Source organism: Solanum dulcamara, chromosome 5 (assembly GCF_947179165.1).
Source record: "Solanum dulcamara chromosome 5, daSolDulc1.2, whole genome shotgun sequence".
NCBI classification, from domain to species: Eukaryota; Viridiplantae; Streptophyta; class Magnoliopsida; order Solanales; family Solanaceae; genus Solanum; species Solanum dulcamara.
Window position 1 is genome coordinate 33,871,756 of NC_077241.1, and position 6,108 is coordinate 33,877,863.

General features: G+C 37.6%; 1 pseudogene; it reads right to left on the reverse strand.

The window, feature by feature from the left end:
* Window positions 1-5,235: 5,235 nt before the first annotated feature.
* LOC129890939 (5S ribosomal RNA) lies at window positions 5,236-5,355 on the reverse strand (annotated as a pseudogene).
* Between the last annotated feature and the right edge of the window lie 753 nt (window positions 5,356-6,108).

Genomic DNA, 6,108 nt, shown 5'->3' on the forward strand with positions numbered 1-6,108 from the left:
GTATATATGTATCTTAATATGTCTACGGAATTAATTCTTCAGCTTAGAACTTGAGAGGACGTTGTAAGAACAAAGAGAGAAAATGTTATGAACTAGTTAACAAAACCTTTTTTGAAAGTGACTGTTGTTAGTAATATTGGTATAACTTCTTATCTACAGCTTAGTTTTGGGTGATTCAATATGTTTTAGAAATTTATTTCATAGGTATATAACTTTCATGTAGCCTTTAAATTCCATCTTGGTATTTATCTTCTCGAAAAAGGGTGATGAAGTGTAGAGGAGGTACTGCCCAGATTTTGGTTTTGGAAATCTTACACGGATTGCTGTTGGTATTTTGGGCATATTGTTTTGTAAAGAATTGATGTAGGGGTGCTTAGAAATTGTATGCGACCCTAAGACACATGTCTATAACTTTCATGGAGGACATAAATCGTGTTTCTCTCAATTACCCCTTCGAAATGAAGCGACAATGCAAGACAGTAAGCTGTCCAGAATTCACGTTTTAATAGTTTTGAGTGAGTTGTTTGGAGCTTGTATTATGTAATGTTGGTGTAAATTGATTTTATATATGTTGCAGGTTGTTGTTGTTGGTTGGCAGTATTTATTAGGGGTGTGATTGGAAATTTGGATAGGGCACGTTATAGTGGAGGTGGTGCCCAATTTTCGTTAACACCTTAACTACTTAAAGGACTAGTCGAGGAAATGAATAAGGAAATAGATTCGATGCATACTAAGGAAAGTTCAGAGTGGTTGATATTTGTATTACTTCCATGTTGAATAGGTTCAAAGGATAACGAGGAGAACATGACAAAGAGTAACTCGTACGAGGTATATAAAGCTTTCTCTTGGCATGTTTTGATATAAGTACGTACAACTATCTTTCTTTCCTTTTGGCAAGTCTTAGCATTAAGTGAATTGTATGTGGAATGTAGGGATAATTCCATTCCCATAACTCCAGGTACGTCTCATAATCCCTAACTACAATTAGGTGTTAACACCCCTACAAGAATTGAGCATTGCCTGTTAAGGCTTCTACGTGCTAAAGAGTAGTGTATGGGAAACTATCTTTCCTTAATCTTGATATTTACTTGGTATGAAAATGAGATTATGATGCCATAGTTGTTCACCGAGCCCCAGGATAAGCCGGGTACGAGATGTGTACATAATGACCACCTGAAGGAAAGTACAGACTATATAGAGTTTACTCTCTTTCTTTTCTGGCATGTCTTAGTGGTAAGTTAAATATGATGTGATCTCTGGAGTAAATCCATTCTTAACATCTCCTATTTACTTTTGAATATCGAACTCTGATAGTAGTGAACTATTTCCCTGGAAACTTCTATATGTTAAAGAGGTACCAAATGTACAGGCCCCAAGTCTTAAAGACTATACGAGACTAAGTGTTTTGATTCCATAAATAATTTTGCCCTATGTTGATACACCTCTAGGGTCCCCGAGATTACATTTGAGGCAGCCCATAATGTCATTTAGAGGACACTCGAGATGACTACACCGTTACTTAGGTCCTCAAACAAAAGCTTAACTATCTTATTTTGTCAAGTATCTGATAATGATTTAAATTGCATATAGTTACTCACTACTCTACTCGTGTATACAGTAACACTTCTTTCACCGTGTCTTGGGACAAGAATAGTAATCGTGCATAATTAACTATATTGTCCTTTGAGCCCCTCACTATAGGGCTGGGATACGTATGTATATATATATATGATGATATGTTGTAATAAGGTGGTGATGGCATTGGGTCCATGATGGTTTTACAAAGGTGATTCACCGGACCCCTGAAAGGGCCGGCTATATGATATGATTCGAACATGCATGTTTTTGTAATTCACAAAGTACAGGTACAGGTTTCTGATTTGATATCTTATCCTGTGTTCCTATATCTCAGATATGCTTTCAGTTGTATTATGTTAAGTTTTACATACTTAGTATATATATCGTACTGACCCCCTTCTTCGAAGGTACTGCGTTTCATGCCCGCAGGTACAGGTATAGGTTTTAAGAGTCCGTCAGCTTAGGATTCTACTCAGCTCAGCTGGAGGAGGCTCTATTGTATCGAAGCCTAGTTTTTGATACTGACCATTAATGTATAGAATTGTTTTATCTATTCAGGGGTACGAAAGGAGCCCTGTCTCGCCATATGTTGTTGTTAATACTTTTTGAGGTCTACAGACATGTATATGTGGGTTGTGTATATCAGTTTGATTCAGCTGGGTCTATATGATTTATGATATATGTTATTATGTTATGGCAGCCTTGTCGGCTTGCGTGCCCTTTCATGTTGTGATACAAACGAAAAGGGCTATAGGTTTATGAAAATGTTATCGCCCAATGGGGCTCTATTACATGATATTATTTTATTTATAGTTCAATTTGACCATAGCTGATAGTTAGGTATACGGGGGTCCAGGTCGGACCCCAATCGAGGCCTACGGGGTTGGGTCGTGACAGAAGTGGTATCAGAGCAGTTCGTTCTTGGATTGTCTGTAGACTGTGTCTAGTAGAGTCTTTATTATTGATGTGTTGCGCACCACATCCATAAATAGGAAGCTACAGGATATTTAGGATGTTACCTGTCTTTCGCATCTAAGATCGTGCTTTACATACGAGTCATAGGAAAATGCCTTATACTAACCTTGGATCTTAATAGAAGGACGACACCAACAGAAGGAAGTAATTGATGACATGGAAAGTTACGAAGCATGCAGGTAAGTAAAGTAAAGGCTTGAAAGATATCCATTAGATTAGGTATTGAAGTAATATTGAAATGTAACGTTGAAACCCGAAAGGAAAGAAGACAGGAAGTGCAACAGATGCAGTTTGAAGCTGGACATACGAGGTAAGTCCAATATTTTTATATTATTATTGACGTTGAAAGACCTTTATGGCTACGATATGGTATGATATTGAAAGCCCTATATGGCTGTGAGATAATATATATATATATATATAGATATAGATATTATATATATATATATATATATATATATCTATATATATATATTGGCCCTGTGAGGCATTGTTGGTATTTTCTGTGTGCAGGTTTGGGATAAGTACGAAATACAGAGGAAACTCTGCCAAAATTTCCTAGGAGAAGAAAAAGGAATGAAACATAGCTTTATAAAATATCCTAGAAGTGGATACCAAGTACCCCTATTGTGTTTAATTAAAACTTTTTGGAGGTACTCTTCATGTCATCGACAAGGGGCACCATTCCTACTGGGAGAGTTTTATTTCAGAGAAACAAAAGCCTATCTGAGCAGTAAAGTCCAGATCACGGTATCTCCAGCCGTATTTGTGTTGTAGGAAAGGAAAGAAAAACTTCGGGTAAAGAGTAAAATGTCCAACAATTGAGTTTACTTTTCTTGAAAAGTACCATGCCCATCTCATAGTTAAAAATTGAATAAGTTGTTCATAACTTGAGGATTAACCTGGAAGGGAACCAGGGAAGTCAAACATTAAGAAGTACTGTGATGTTTAAAGGACTCTAGCTTTCTTTTAACGGTGGTTGAAAAGTGTTCTGTGATAATATTTTCTTAGTTTCCCACCGACTAATTGGAGAAAGAAATTCTAAAAAAAGCGCCCCAAAGAGATGTCATAAACTGAATATGAGTATGAATTTAAAGGTATGGTATAGCAGTACGGGGACAAAGTGAGTCCGCTAATAAGGCGCACTTGGTAGAGGCTAACTAAGTTAAAAGCCTGCGTTGAGTATGCAACAAAAGTATGGAGCTTAAGATATAAAGGAATGACGCGGGTACACAATGTCGCCCTAAAAATAGTGGAACCCTTAAGGGACAAGGATGGAAACTTAAGGAATAATTGGTGTAACCTACATTCACCCCATGGAATAAAAGGCGCAGCTTCCATTCATCTCAAGAAACAAAGGATATAGGTTGGGAAAGACACTACTCCAAGAGAACATGGGACAATGAATGCCGAAATACAAATATTGCCTAGTTAAAAGAAAATTTAGAACGGCTACAAGTATATATTATATTTTTATAAAGACAAGTAGAATGTGGCCTCAGACGAGTTGTTCCATTGGTCCTATTACTCAAGTACAGATTACTAGATGAGGTGTCATACTATGTATGAAAAGGGTTATCGATGCTTCGTAATTTAGCCAAGATTCCGTACATGGATAATCAGTTAGGCAAAAAAAAAATACAGACAAACGGGGACATGATACAGTACCTAGTAGACTGAGGAAGGAGATTGGACGAATTTGAAACTAGGCATAGAGACATAGAGCAAGGTATAAGCGGAAAAAGGTATAAGTACCCTCTAAAGGGGGAAAGCAAGTGAGAGAACTGCAAGGGTAAGATAGAGGAAATTGATATGACAACATGTTTGATATTGATGGTTAAACTTCAATAAGATCCCTTGCTAAACAAAGCTAAAGAGATATGGAAGCCACTAGTAAATGGATAGAAGTCAGAATGGTATGTAAGACAAGGTTAAGAAGTTTTGATGAGACCCTGAAAGGTATAATACTAGAAGGTGGGTGCGTATAAAAGCAAAAGAATATAGCAATGAAAGGATATCGAATAACTCAAGGGACACTATGAAGGATAATGACAGCATGTTAGATCAAATGCCAAATGTTGGCTGTAAAGTTGGTCGCAAGTGATATTGCGATAGATAAATAACCAAGGAAAAGAAATAGCAAGACTCTTATGGTAGGAGATAAGATGATTAAAGAGTAAATAAGGAAATAGAAAAAGTGCGACAAGGTATTTCTTACACTCTCATATTCTCGTAAAGATAAAGAATGACACGAGAATGTGTTAAGAAGGTTACAAGTGGGGGTAAGAAACAATTGTCAAATGGTTTAAATAAGAAGGACATGACTACCTGGTTACTATAGGATTGGCAAGCTTATATGACAAATTCCTTTAAAACTATACCAGCTAATCATAAACAGAACTCATAGTGTCTCTAAAGGTCACTATATGAACGAACTTTAGCGCTACTTAGTAGCCAACCCTAATGAATGGGTGCATACAAAAAGGGGTGAATACAATAGGAGGAGTTAAACCAAAATGACCAAAAAGGGACATGGTCGTAGTGGAACTAAAGATATACCCCTATACCGGTTGCAAGATAACACAGGAAAGGGCAAGGCAACACATAAAGACTGGTGAGACGACGCTAAGATAAATCTTGGGCTAAGTTGAGTGCCCCACACATTATTGCAAGGATTACCATGAAACGCGACATGAGGACTTCCCAAGGAGGTCACCCATCCCAGTATTTCTCTCGCCCAAGCATTCTTAACTTCTAAATTCTGGTGGAATTTAGTGTGATAGTGCGGGTATGGTCGCAGAAGATGGAAGAATCTTAACTAGCGGTGGAGAAACGATATGAGATTATGTTCCTAGAGTACTATAAATTACGGTGAGGGTATTGTTAAAAGCATTTAAGCAAAACAAGAAGGATTAGCTAATTGCTAACTTACGATGCACTCGAATGCCACAACTCTTAAACATAGTACCAGATAATGAGAGGCAAACCACAGAATGGCTATACGGGCCAGTGGGTGAGAGAATTTCAACACTACTTTGCAGCCAACTCTTAGGGCGGAAAAAAAAAAGCAAAACCCAAAAGGTAAGGATACTAGGTGATGTAATTTATACAATACAGGAAGTACTACACGAGGTCGAAAATCCCACAATATGACCAGGGCTACAAGACTCACTTTGCACTCCAGCGCCTGATGACTCTAGAGGGAATGTTACTTGTGGATTAACAATATTAGCCCCTTCTCCTTCGATCAAAGGCTACCTACTCAGCCGAGAAGGTGTAAAATTATAGGGTAAAAGTGTAGTAGGACCTTACGGAGTCCCCATAGCTATTATCCCAGACGATGGAGCCCAAGTTATAGTTAACTACCGAGAATCAGTCTGTGAAGAAACTAGGAAGATACATAAGTCTTCGTACACTACTTTACCCTCAAACCTGATGAACAGACTAAAGCATACCACTTGAACGTTAGAAGATATGTCATGAGCTGGTGTTGTTAACTTCAAAGGTAGCTGGGATGATTATCTATCACTTATCAAGTTGCCTACAATAATAATT